We start from the raw sequence: 15,159 nt of genomic DNA on the forward strand, positions 1-15,159 counted from the left end.
TATATATATTCCTTGACTTTGGGGCATAAGCATGACGGTTGTCTTTCTGATGGACAAGGGAACAGAGCTGAGGGCCTTACTGTTCATTTACAAACTTTTATTTAATCTACACCCTTCACTATTCCTGGTGTCCTTGCATCCAGGGACCTGCTCAGTGTTTTTCCAAGAGGGTAGGAGAGAATCCACTCTCTCCTGTAGATCTGGGTTGGGGTAGGCACTTGGCTGCATGGGAGAGGACTTTATATTCCAGGAGTCTAACTTTGCCTTAAACAGATTTGCCCACTAGTTCTCTTATTTTCAGTCCCATGCTTCATTCCCATCTTCCAGGGTCTCCAGTCCCTCCAATTCCTGAGCATTTCTGAGAATCTGCTGGTAAATCAACTTGCTTCTCCTCTGTATCTCCTCTCCCTGCACATTTCAGATTCTTTTGTTTTGCCAATTCAGTTAACACATCTCAGACTGAGTTCCATCTTCCAAAATCCTGTTCATATCTTGTCTAGCTGCAGTTTTGTGTCTATTTTTTATTATAGATGTTTACATATAAAAATTATTTTATAGTAATATCTGCAGGGTTCCCTCTTGGGGCAGCAATAGATATGTGTTCACTCTGCCTTGTTTAACCAGCAACCAGGACAATTCAATTGAATAAATAGTGATATGGGCTCTATTCAGTCTAAGGCACTGTGCAAGGTGTTATTGGTAATACGCAAATTATTATTATTATTATTTTTTATCCTTACTCAAGGACATTTATTCGTTTTTTGTTCAGATAGAGTAGGAGGGAGAGAGAAAGAGAAACATCGACGTAAAAGGGACACATCAAGTGGTCGCCACCCGCACGCCCCAAACAGGGCCAGGGACAAACTGCAACCAAGGTACATGCCCTTAGTGGGACCTGAACCCAGGTCTCTCTGGTCTGTGGGCCGACGCTCTAACCGCTGAGGCAAGTCAGCCAGGGCAATACGCAGATTATTAAAACGGGACTTCTATGCTGCAAAGACTCAGAACTTAGTGTGGGAGAAACGCACACCCTTCCATGGCTCTGACTCACACCAGATTAGTAAATATCAAGTACTGGCTTGAATCCTGCCCTCCAAAATTTGAGTCTACCCAGAACCTCAGAGCCTTATTTGGAAAGAAGATCATAATGGATTAGAATGAGTTCATACTCGATTAGAATGAGCCCTAAATCCAATAACTCATATCTTCATAAAAGAAAGGAGAGGAGGACTTAGATATAGAGACACAGAGGAGACACAGGGAAAATGGCCATGTGATGACAAAGTCAGAGCCTGGAGTGATGGGCTACAAATCAAAGAACTCCTGGGACCACCAGAAGCTGGAAGAGGCAAGGAAGGATTTTTCTCTAGAGCCTTCAGAGAGCACATGGCCCTGTTGAGACTTGATTTAATATGTCTAGTCTCCAGAATGTGAGAGAATATGTTTCTGTTGTTTTAAGCCACCCAGTTTGTGGTACTTTGTTATGGCAGCCCCGGGAAACTAGCACATCATAACACAGTACAAAGTGTAACAGGAAAATACAAGCAGTACACAGCTCGCCACACATAAATGTCAGAAAAATCAAACCCTCTGCACTTACCTGAGGTCAAGGGGAAATTCTACAAGTAAAAACGTGGTTGTCATTATTAAACTACACGCAGACGTTCTTGATTATGCAAGGTCCAAGGTCCAATTTTTCAGTGATAATTGCTAAAATGAGGATCTGAAAACATCTACATAGGTACATTTTAAAAATCACATCTTTTCTCTTAAACAGTCATGGATACCTTCTGAATATATCTGAGAAAATAAAAGCACACACATTTAACATCATGTGATCTTTATCTCTGAAAGAAAGTTGAATGCCACTTCAAGGGAGTCTTGGCTCCTAAATTTCTGTCATATCAATAGATACGGCCTCATTATTTTTTTGGCTGACTTTCTAACTTCATTAACGTTTTCAAGAAGTACTCTATTTTACCATTATAATCCAAATTGTTACCAAAAATTCTCTTAGCTAGAGCAAGAGGAATGGCTTGGGGCATATATATTTGAATGTCTTGGAAGCGCACATGAATGTTTACGAAACTGAAGTCTAGAAGGAGACAAATCTTGTTTGATAAATTCTAAAGACATTACAAATAAAATGAAAAGTGCCAGTGATGTAAGATTCAAATTGTTAACATTTGTTCAGCAAGTATATATGAATTAACCAACCCATCAACATGAACTGATGCTCCTGAAACATTTCAAGTAAGCTTCCTAATCTAATTTTTAAATTTAACCACAATCTTAGAGAGACAAAGCAGTGAAACCAGCGATGGTAGCAAACACATGGCCGTTGAGTGAAAATTGTTTCCATAGAGAGCAAAACGGCTTCATTCGTCACTTGCAAGACCAAACATTTCCACTTGAGTGACTCACAATATATAATAAAACAGTTTGGTTCAGTTTTTCTTTTGGAAGCCAAATGCATACTAGCAATTCTTTTTTTCAAGCTTAGAGAGTGAAAAGTGTTTTTTTTTTTTTTTCTTTTCTTTATTTTTCTCTATAATCCTATAGCCTCATCAAAAACTACGTTTTTCCTTACCTCCAGCCTATGCCTCTTCCTGTATTATCTTTTTTATTATACTGAACTATGCAGTTGCAGAGCAGAAGACTTGAGGTCCTCCTTAGCTATCACTCATTCCTAACAACCAATCAGTTGCTGAGTCCTGAAACCACTAACCCCAAGCCTTCGTCTGGTCTCTCTTCTAAGCACCAGTGCTCCAAGCAGGATTCCACGACGTTCTGACAAAGCTACCCTTGAAGTCTCCCTGGCAATCTCTCCTAGGCGGTTCTCTGCTGCCAGTACGATCATTCTGAGTTACAAACTGGGTCAAGTGAATCCTTGCTGAAAACAAACTCATGGATAGAACGCTGGAAGATGGCTCTGGTGGTTGTGATGGTGGTGGTGCTGGGAGGGTGGCTAGGGGCTGGCGGAAGGATTAAGCATAATAGGGATAAAAAGAGAACTCATGGCCATGGACAGCTGTGTGGTGATTCTGGGGGTGCAGGGGGTGGGTGGAGGTGGAAGAGGGCATGGAGGGATGAATGGTGATGGAAAAAATAAAATAAAAATGAAAGCACATTCAACAACAACGACGAAAATCCTTCTATGCTTTTCATGCCTTTCAGAATCAAATTCACGCTCCTTCACTTAGCACAAAAACCTTTTATGATTGCTCATTTGGGACTGGTTCAGCAGCATTTCCCAAAACCTCATCACACTCTCTGTTTGCTCTCATTGCACTAAACCAGCAGATCAAAATCTGGGGGTACATTCTGTTTGTCTGCTGCATACCTTTGACCAGGCTCTCCCCTTAAACTGGGGCTACCCCTCCTCACCATTTATGATAAGCTGATGATAAGTTATCTTGCAAAACTTCATTCAGTTGTCATCTCCTTGGTGACTCTGTTAGCTGTCTAATTTTATTTTAGCCAGGTAGACAGCTTAATATTTGAGCTTTTATCCTGGGAATGAATTAAGAAAATTGTAAATTTATGACTATGGTGATTTTAAGTACATTTTACTCTTACCATATATAATCTAATTTGTGTTAGATTATTTTTAATGCAACCCTTGATGCGTGGCAGCTGAAAATAGCATTTAAGAACATGGCCTCCGGAATCAGACATCCTGTGTTCAAATTCTAGCACTACCCTTTGCAAACTGTGTGTTTTGGGGCAAATACTGCTCTAAGCATCAGATTGTATAAAATGATACCACTAACTGATGGCATAACACTGTTTTTCTTTCTTCCAGGTCACTCATGATTTTATGATGTAAATCCTAGAACTATATTTGAAAGGGAATAGGTTTATACATACATATAGTCAGTCTAGATCTTAAGTGATGACAACTGAGAGAATATTGCTGTGATATGTTGAATATCTACAACAACAATCCTTGGATGGCAACAATACTCATAAGACAGAGCACCATCCAAACACCATTTCTTGAGAATAAATAATTGGAAAGAGAAATAAGAGATGGACTTTGTGATAAGATTCTCTTTTTGTAATTCTTCACCTGCTCTCCCCAGGAATAGAGCCAATCTACTAGAAACTGCTATTTGCTACCAAGAGTTGCTAGTTGCCGTGTTCGCTTTATCAGCATGAAGAATCCAAAGAATGGATTGAAAGTAGTTTTGTCTTCCATTTAGGTGTACCTAATTAAGGTACACATTAACTAGAAGTTTACTTTTTTAGATTAAAGAATTATTAAAATAGATATTTTGATGCAATTTAAAACATAATATATTCTACAGATGAAATAATATTTTCTGTGTTGAATTTTTATCACCTGAATTTACTTAAACTACACAAATTTTTAAAAAATGTGAAGCATGCTGGGTTAATTAGCATTAGAGAGAAAAAAAAAAAACACCAAAAAGCATTGCATGTTATTTAAAGTAGAATCTTCTCACTATTTTGGTGTACTAGCATATTTTCCAGAAATATCACTTAATAGTACTACATGCTATAAGTGATCTAAGTTAAGATGAATCATAAAATAAGGTGCTTTAATTTTCTTCTTAGCCTTTCTGAAAAGCACAAGAGAAAGTAGTAATTTATTTTAAAGTCTTTTTTTAATAAAAAAATTTTCTCATGAAGTCGATGTCTTTGAGATGTAGCCCTAAGATGACTTGGTACCCTCTTCCTGCCTGTGCTCTCTGTATCTCTGCTGTACTTTTCCACCCCACCCCCACCCCCAAAGCCAACACAACCACTTAACTTTCCTGACACGTGCAGATACTCAAGATACAATTGTTCATATTGCTGCTTTAAAAAAAGCAGAATATCAGCTTTCAGGAGAATGTCACAAGCCAATACTAGGTGGTGGCAATAAAGCAAAAACTAATCAGCTGCTAGAATCCACCTTACCTTATCTCCATTGTCCACTTGCACGCCTAACAAAATATATTCTAATATCCATACTTCTTGGTTCTGACAAAGACTCTTGACCGAAATGGAATCAGGCTCTGGTGAGCCCTCTACTCATCTAGGCCTGGCTTTAAGCTTCTGTCTTTGTACTTATAGAATCCGATTTGAGCAAGACTCCTACTAAGTCATCTTAGTGAAAATACCCTTCCCTTGACATCTGATATGATCTAATTTCATCTCCCACCCTCAGTAACTATCACCCTGGCCTGTCTTAGCAAGAATTCTGTTGAGTGTATCTACCAAGACTCTCCCTAACTCAGTGTTTCCTCTTAGTAATTTTCCATCTGCAGCTCCCCACCCAGTCCTCAGTTATAAAGCCCCCAGGCCTTGTTAGAATTGAGTCCACTTTGTCTCCTTTACTGCAAGATCTGATTGTAGTGGTTCCCCTAGAATGAATTCTGCCTTACCATCTATAACAAGTGTCATGAATAATATTTTTCTTCAACAAGTCATCAGACCAAATATATCCTCTTTACTGGTCTCATAGAGCAAGAACCCATTTTTGAGACTAGAGAATTATAGAGTACATCAAAGAGAGTATTTGAAATGACACGGTCCACCACGGAGTGGAATCTGACTCTTGGTATTGTCAGTGCTATTTCATAAAAATTTTACAGAACATTTTTGAAGACAAAACAGCGCACAGAGTTATTCAGTTCATCCACCCTCTCTGCACTGCCACATTATCTTCCACAGTAAGTGATCAAAAATATTGATCCGCCCTGGTCGGTTGCGCTCAATGATTAGAGCATCAGCCTGTGGTCCAGAGAGACCCGGGTTCAGTTATCGCTAAGGGCATGTACTTCGGTTACAGTTTGTCCAGGCCCTGGTTGGGTCGTGTGGGTGGCAGCCACTCGATGTGTCCCTTTCATGTTGATGTTTCTCTCTCTCTCTCTTCCTCTCCCTCCCTCCCACTTGATCTGAATAAAAAATGGAAAAATGTCCTCAGGTAAGGATAAAATATAGATAGATAGATAGATAGATAGATAGATAGATAGATAGATAGATGATAGATAGATCAAATGAACATCAGTGGTACATTTGTAAAAAGTAGATTTTCCCAACCTATCCCATCTCTCCAATCTGGGAATACTACTTTCTATTATTAATTCAGATCAAATTTAATATGAAGCGATTTAGCTAGGAATCTGTCTGCACAAGAGGGGTCAGAGATTTGCTCCTTAAAATGGTGTGAGGATGTTTGTTTTTATCCTACACAAGATATAATTTAGCATCATGTTATGTGGGTAGGATGCCTATCTGAAAACCTTCTCTACTATCACAGCCCTCTGCAAACTGATTGGGAAAATAAAAGACTATTCTGAAAAGAAACTCTCATCCAGATTCCCTGTAGCTCTCACTTTTTTCGACCTGGATAAACAGGTGGTTACTGTTTTGGTTCTGCTGATGTTTGTGAAGTGGTCCTAGGAGAGAAAGTAGAAAGACAGAAAGGCATTCAGGAATTCAGTGACAAAGCATGGTGGGATGTGCCTTAGTGAGGGCAGGTTTCACAGCATGACTGCAGACACACACCTTGCAGAACTGAGACCTTTATCTTGTTTCCACACAGGCCCTATCACCAAGCTGCAGACTCTCAGCATGAAGCCTTGCAAGTTGCTTCTCTCCTTGCTCCTTACTCCTCCCTGTTCTGGCCCTGTATTATCTGCAAGTGAAATGTGCTAAAGGTAATTGATACTTTGTGGATCAACTAACTTCCTTTAAAGGAAAGCAACAATCCTGATTCAACAACCAGGTCTTTGGCGGAAAAGGCAGAAAAAAATATCCTAATTGAAGTCTATTTCATGACCAGTTATTGCATATCTACTACGTGTAAAGCAGTTTCACACATATTTACTTCTGGGCGGTAGACCCATATTTGATAGAAAAGTGAATAGCTCAAAAAGGCAAATAATTTGGTAACCTTAGCAAATAAACATTAGTACTAGAATTCAAACTCTTGTCTGTTTGAATCCAAGTTTGCGCAGAGCGAACAGGAAAAGGCAAATGCTAGTAATTACAAGTATTTATTGCACGTTTTAGTTGCTTTCATTAAAATATCTCAGTATTATAAAGTGGATATTTTCATTTCTGATTCCGAAGAGAAATTAAAGCTTCAGAATGACTAAACAAGCTATATAAGGTCACAAAGCCAGGAAGTGGTTGAGCAGGCATTTAATACCATATCAAACACTAAATTGTTATGCTATATAACAAAGAACATATAGAACCTCAGGAGAGGTGCAAATATGCACAGCTACCAGCTACATTGAAAAACAACACTGATAAATGTTAAACAAAATGGACAGATCACCCAAAGACTTCAAAAATGAGGCAATTGCTCCAGTGTCTTTCTATTTGCTTAGTTTAGGAAGTTCTCTAATTCTACATTACAATTAACAAGATACTCCCAAATCCCTCTGTCGCAGACAAAATAAGTAAAGGTTATTATCATTTTACCTAAGGAGAATTTAGAAGAAGGATGCTCTTTCTTGCATGTGATTTTCTAAACTTACCCCATAATTAGTTGTAAAAATGAGATTAGAAGCTCCTATCTCTGACAACCAAATTGTTCCTTAATCTAAACTGTAATCACTATAAAAATCTAAGGCTTGAAGATCCACCATTGTTTTAAAGAGAATACAGAATCAAAACTATCATTCTCCATTTGAAAAATCACTGAAACCAATTGACCTATACTTTGCAAGCAATTGTGTTCATTGACTGCATCGTAGGTAGATAAAAATAGAATGTATAAAGTAATTAATTAAACTGTAATCAGCAAACACTAACTGTAACCTTGCACATTAACTTTTTATCCCAGTGTCCACAATAGGTTCTAAGACACAATATGAATTACAGCTAGCTGTAGTAAAACAAATTGGAACTTTCATTTGCTATCCCTGTTTATTCTCAACAAGGTTGAATACCCTAAAAATGTGTTTTCCAATTAGAAAAAAATTAAATTTTTACATTTAATTCATGTCTCTTATTGCAAACATTAAATTTTATTTCATCGGAATCAAAGGATTCCATCTGAACCTTAAAACAGACAAATGAGATGTGGAGGATCAGCTTCACTACACCCACTTAAAATCTGTGGTACCTGAGGGTATGAGACGTTAAATGATCAAGCTAGAATGTTAGATCATCCAGGATTACAATCTGAGTTTCTCTAACTCCAAAACCATGTTGATTCAATGCACAAAATCAAAGAAAATTCCAGATTACAGAGGATTTTAGAGGTTGCTTAGTCAGCATAGAGATTGGCCTCTACTTTGTATTGAAATAAGAGGGGCACAATCCTCTAACAGAAATGTGTTGACAAGTGTATAGATGATCTCGCTTTTGGAGTACTTGGGGGTAGGGGTAGAACAAATGCAGAGAAAAACTCTTCCAAGGCGTTACACATTTGAGGCAGGATAGTGAGAAGCCAGGACGATTCCTAGCAGGTGGAGTGGGGAAACTGAGACAAGATAATTAAACAAAGCCAAACAATTTGAACAATTTACAGCCAGCTAATGAATCTCAAGACCTTATCTTCCCCAACCAAGGACACTTGCGAGCAAAAGGTTTATAGCACTTCTCCCCAACCAGAGGATAAATAGCTGAAATCACCCTGATCTGAGAGCTAAGTAACAGAGACACACGTCCTGCCCCTTGTGCCAGCCAAATCCAAGGACAGATGAAGTCAGGGGAACAAACAACAAAACTCCCGATCAGAGCCAGACAGACCCAAGATAAAAGTAAAGCAGTGAAGCTGACCAGAGAAGGATACCAAACTCCCCTATCCACTAATTTCAATGCCTGAGCATATTGAAGAACACATCTGGAAAGCTGATGAATGAATATTCTGTTAAGACTCTCCCCTGAGCCCTCCCCTAGGATTGCTGTCCACAGAAGAGCAATGAAAATCTACCAGAGAATGCTAGGGTCTCTCTGGAGCACGCCCATCCTCCCTTCCCTGTTAGGCATGCATCTTTACTCTTTTCTCTTCAATTCTACGGGTCCCCCACAAGAACTAGGGAAGCAGCAGGCAGCGGCAGCTTGTACTAGGGTAACCCCTGAGCCTGTATCCAAGGCCCCGCTTTCTCTGACTGTCCAGTGAGCTGACAGCAGCCCAGCCTCAGCTCCCTTCTTTCCTGTAATGTCTCTAGACAACCAAAGCAGAGCACCACATGGGCTCTCCTGTTGCTTCTTCTACCCTGAGCCCTCTCTTAGTTTCACTGTCCCCAGCTTTAATAAACATCCTCTCAAAATCACCTGGATTTGTCTTGTAAAATCTTTGCTGCAAAATGTCAAAAACCCACACACTACAGGATGGCCCAAGGCAGACCTGTTCTAGGCCCTTTCCAGTGACAGAATTGCACCTTTAAAATAGGTCTTGTACCTGGAAATAAAGCATTAGTATAAGTACAAAGTACAAAACAGGAAACCTAACCTCTGATTTTTCCCAGAGAAAGGTTCAGAGACTGGAGGATCCATCCACAATCTGGCCTCTAGCTGCTTCTGCTCTAGCTGTGTTAGAGAGAAGCCTACATCTAGTTGCTCAGTGCACAGTGTTACTCTTAAATCTCTTTTAAGGGGAATAGTGGTAGGTACCAATGAGGTGTAGGAATCAGGAAAGGAGCACTTTGCTGATAGCAGAACAGGCCTAGCACTCATCTCTGAATATCAGTTTACTCAAACTGGTGCTTCAATCCATGGAGAACAAAACAATGGAATAGCAGCTGGATAATCCATTGGAATGGTGTTGATGACATTCTAGGAAGATTCCTCTATCTTTTTACTCTTCATGCAAAATTTGTTAAGATTTGATTTTGTGTTGATTTCTTTATGTGAGCAGGCACACACACATGCATGTGTGAAAACAAGACACCTATCAATGACCAGACTTCTTTACCTTTTTGGTACGTTTGAATGTTCAAAATCTAGACATCCTTTAGCTAGTTAAAGAAGCAAAGAAGCTGTTTGAGAAAAATAGTATATTTCACCATAATATTTCTTAACTGTTGTTAACACTAGCATACTTTTCATTGTTTTTTGTTTGTTTGAAGGTGGTGGGAATATTGGCATGTGCCTTATTAAGATAGTTTGAATATGGTAATTTTCATAATGAGATGTATTGTATACGCCTCCTGGAATAAGAGGACTGCTCTATTTAAATGGCTGTAGGATAGTGAGATCCCATCATTTTTAATGAAACCAAATTTGTATTCTGTTCATTAGAATGCGGAATGAGTTGAAGAAACAAGTTATATTCTTACATCACTCATGTAATGAGGTTGTATATAAAAAATTCAGTTTTATGGTGTTAAACTCATGGATAGAATTTACATGAATATAAATTAATAGCAAATGCAACATCAAAGAATGCAGGTGATATTTTCTTCTGCAGTTTTTGGTAATTCATGATTTCATGGCACATGTACCAGCTTGACACGATTTCATCGAATGAGTGTGGACCATTAGCTAAAATTTGAGCGATTTAAAAGGCTTCCTCTTTTTCACTCCTCTGGTGCCTGGTGTAGTGTTTTACATGTGGTAGACATGTAATAAATGCCTGTTCAATTAAATCAAAATAATTTGAAATGCAATGGGACTGTGAGTTACAATGTGATTGACCAATTTGTCCATAAATTCTGAACCAGTGTCAAAATAAAAGGTTTTTATTTTCATTTTCTAATTTACCAAAATGAATCTAAAATAACTCTGGGGAAATTTACTTTGTTTCATTTTTTTAAGAAATACGTTTGAAATAACTGATGAGATACGGTAAGCACAAAGGACTGTGACAATCTTCTATTTTGTTTCTTTGATTCTCCAGACCCCAGTCACATTTATTATGGTAGTTTACTTTGTCAAACTCAGACTCCTAATCTTTCCTCTCTGCTCATACCAGCTCCATGTAGAATCTTACTACTAAATATTTATAATATAGCATCTAGAATTGTATTTATTTATTTGTATATCTTAATTTTAAGTAAGGTCAATTAAACTTAAGTTGACTTTTAGAATTTTGTTAATCTTACAAAATACATTATTCTACAGTGAAGTTGCTCTCTCTCTTGTTTTCTTCTTTGTATTTATTTTTAACAGCCAAAGTATGGAGGCTTAACTTCACCAAGCTTGCCTAATTTTAATGACAGATCTTGCAACTTCTTACATCTTCACTCACAGTACTTTCTGCTTTTAAATATGCAGATAAATTGGAAAGGGTCTACACTTCACTGAATTGGTTGGTACTATGATTACATACAGGGTGAGGCAAAGTAGTTTTGCATTGTTGTTCGTATGGAAAATAATACAATGATAAATAATAATGATACAAGAATACACTCTGTTTCAGGTACTCACAACTGTAAACCTACTTTTGCCTCACCCTGTATATTCATAATATCTCTGTGAGTTACATATTACTATTCCAGAAAATTAAACTATGTTAAATACTTGTCTTGGGTCACCAGGTAATCAAAATATATAAATGAAATTTTAGGAGATTTCCCATCCAATTTCAGAGTCTGTGATGTTTCTACTATACCAAATAATAATTCAAAATACTGTTTGAAAATAAGGTTGAATGGAAACCTACTCTGGTATATCCACTTTTTGGTCAGTGCATTTTTGACTCCTCAAACACATTGATTTTGTTGACTTATAGGTAATACAAGATATATTTTGCTTTCATCCTGTTGAAGTAATAAATATTTATTACTAGAGTATATTTCTTCTCCTTCCTTAACTGTCTGATAAACAAAGGAAGAAGAAAACTCTAGAAACAAATTGAATCTGAGGAGGAATTAATAAGTTATTTATTCTCCTTCAGATAATTTCCTTTATCATAGTAACAGACACATTTTGCTTGCTATATGTGAGCTACTAAAAGTCACATGGAGACTCAAACACACATAAGGACTTAAGATGCAAAGAGTTTTTCTAGTATATTTCCTCAATAAATGTTCTAATTAATTAACATGTATGTCTATATGCCATTTGAATCTTATAGATGTTCTGATAAACAAAATAAGTGTTACCAACATACAGTTTATGCCACAGAACATTGTTTGATACATACTCCTAAGTCCATAAGAATCCTAAAGGAAATTTTACATATTGACAATCAATTACAATGTGTTTACTTGGAAATACCCTTCATTTATGATTTTATACCACTATGAAGCACATATTTCCATGAACTTTCAATCCATGAGATTCTTATATGAATAAACACCCCCCTCTCTTCTGTAATACTCACTATTACTATAACACCTGAAAAGCAAACAGTTTCTTAAATATCAACAGACTAAATTGCAGATACATTTTTTAGTTATTACAAAATCTATTTTATTTTTTATTTATTTATTTTTTTTAATCCTCACCTGAGGACATTTTCTCATTTTTTGTTCAGATAGAGTGAGAGAGAGAGAGAGAGAGAGAGAGAGAGAGAGAGAGAAATCAATGTGAAAGGGACACATCAAGTGGTTGCCACCTGCATGACCCAACCAGGGCCGAGGACAAACTGCAAGCAAGGTACGTGCCCTTAGCGGGAACCGAACCCAGGTCTCTCTGGCCCGCAGGCCGACGCTCCCAACCACTGAGCCAAACCGGCCAGGGCTACAAAATCTATTTTACAACACATGTAGAGCTTCTGAAACAAAATCATCCTCAAGTTAAAACAAGACTTTTGTTAAGGTGATTTATAGATAAGTTAAACAAGATATTGCTTGATCCAAATTAAAAAACAACAACAGAGGACACTATTATAGTAATAACTCTTTGTGACATATATACAAGGCAAGTTTTACCCTGTCATGAATCTTCAATGTGGTCATGTGTGGGGAGGGTGGATATGTTAATAGTAAAATAACAAAATCAACTATGCCAGTTGCCTCCCAAGAATTATAACATGAAATTAAGTGAGTAAAGTTCAGTGCATGGGATGATACTCAGCCTGGTATCTACTTAAAATAACATTAAATAAAATAACACAACCAATCATAGATCTATTACCAAATTTCAGCCACTGAATGTTTAACAATTTCCCCAGAGCTCTCAGGCACAACACAGTGATCCTTATATGCTCTTTCTCTCCCCCTGCCCATTGGCCACATGCAAAGAGCAATGGATTCCTAGGGAAAGGCAAAGCCATAAGATAAAAGGAGGATGAATTCTGAGATACGGCATGGAGAAAGCTATCTGCTTCCAAGGGTCATCCACATGGACTGTTAGTTGAGGCAGACATAAACATCTGTTGTGGTAGACCACTAACATTTTATGCCATAACAATACAAGAAACAAAAATGAATCAAGTAAAATGGAATCCACGGCATTAAGAAGCTCTCAGTTTAGTTGTGCAATACTTTCCCATAATATTAGTCAACGTAATTTTAATAGTTGTATATTACACTTAGAGTACAGAACATCATTTACTCGTCTTAATAGCAGGCATTTCATTTCTAACTTTTCACAATGACACAAAATATTGATTACTAGCTTAGGAGGTATACTTTGTCTCTCTTACTATTTTATTTCCATAGTCTAACTCTCTTGAATAGAATTGCTGCTCAGAGATTAGAAGGTTTACATTAATTTTAAAACTATGGTTTGATCCACTATAAAAGCCTGACTCATGAACTAGAGTTGGAAAGTTGGCTGATTCTAGGAGGTTGGCTTTAAAAGACTGAAACATTGATACACGAGATTAAAGAACAATTCTTATTTAATGAAATAAAAATGATTTATGTCATTTAAGAAACCAAGCTATGGTGTCGCATAAACACCTTCTATCATACCCAAGTCATTTTCATAATAATCACCTTTCAGGTAAGAAAAAAAATTATTGAGCTCACCAATTTTGATCAGTTACATGTTATACCAGAGATATCCATTGTTTGAGGTTAAAAAGTGATTTTACCTTAATACTTGTTTAAAAGAATTTGCCACACACACACACACACACACACACACGAAACAAAAATGGTTTTATTATAAACAAAATGGTTTTTCAAAGTGTCATTTAGAGTGCAGGGAGTAGTACACTTTCTTCAATATCTAAATTTACTGTGATATTCACTCAAATCAAATAAAGCTAACAAGTAAAATTCTAAAATCTCAAGAAATAATCACAGTTTGGTAGTAGCATTATTTTGTCTCTTCTTACTTCTAAGCACTAATTGGATAGCAACCCAAGACATTACAGAATCATAATAATAGAAGTTTGTAAATATTTCAGTTCTGTTTGAAAAATATTGTCATTTTAAAATTTTTATTTTTGCTGGCAAACAAATTTATAGGCTCTGAATATAATCTTTTATAAGTACAGACTTGAATTTTAAGATTTGATAAAAGTATTTTGATCTCTGATTATGGTCAACTATTCTAATACAACACCAAGAGTATCCAGATAGATTTTATTTTTGATCTAATATACTCTCTATCATAATATAAGATAAAATTGAAAACGACAGTCACATATGTGCACAAATTCACGATGGAGGTGAATTCCTCGTTGACTTTTAAATGCAGTGATAATCAAGGTGGGTAAACTGTCTGCTCTTCATCCCACCTGCAGGCTGCTAGATTCATGTGTTGATTTATGCCAGCTCAATCTTCCGACTTTTCATCAAGATGTTCAATATACAGAACCTTCATTATGAACTATAGTTTTCTCTATCATTAGAAGAAACACAAGTTAAGTAAGCTTTCCTCAAACAGTAGTGATTGCTTTCAAGTTTCTGAACATGCTGTGTGTGGTAGACTTGACAAGAAGGATTGATTTATCACTTTTAAAGAAATTCTTAATCTGCAAATCAATAAAAATGTTTCCCTTCAGAGTGGCACAGGGTGAATGACTTACCCTTGAAAGCAGAATGAACCAATGCTGCCTTTCTTCCTTTCTTTAATACACTCAGACAGCAATTGTGTTTTTTTCTTTGCTTGGATTACTTGCTAAACTCAAATGCCTGGGAGTGTCTGAGGTCAGCTTGGTTTCTTCATAAATCAAGCAGGGGAGTGAATGTTAATCTGCTAGGACTGTTATTTCAACACTGTCCTTCTCTTTGTTATATAATGAGAAGGATAAAACTAGAACATTCTTAAGCTGGCCCCCCAAATAAATAAAATGTGAAAACACACAGACATGGCCATCACCTTTGGAAAAGAGATGTGGAGAACATT

The sequence above is a fragment of the Molossus molossus genome, unplaced genomic scaffold (assembly GCF_014108415.1).
Source record: "Molossus molossus isolate mMolMol1 unplaced genomic scaffold, mMolMol1.p scaffold_m16_p_14, whole genome shotgun sequence".
In the NCBI taxonomy this organism is placed as follows: Eukaryota; Metazoa; Chordata; class Mammalia; order Chiroptera; family Molossidae; genus Molossus; species Molossus molossus.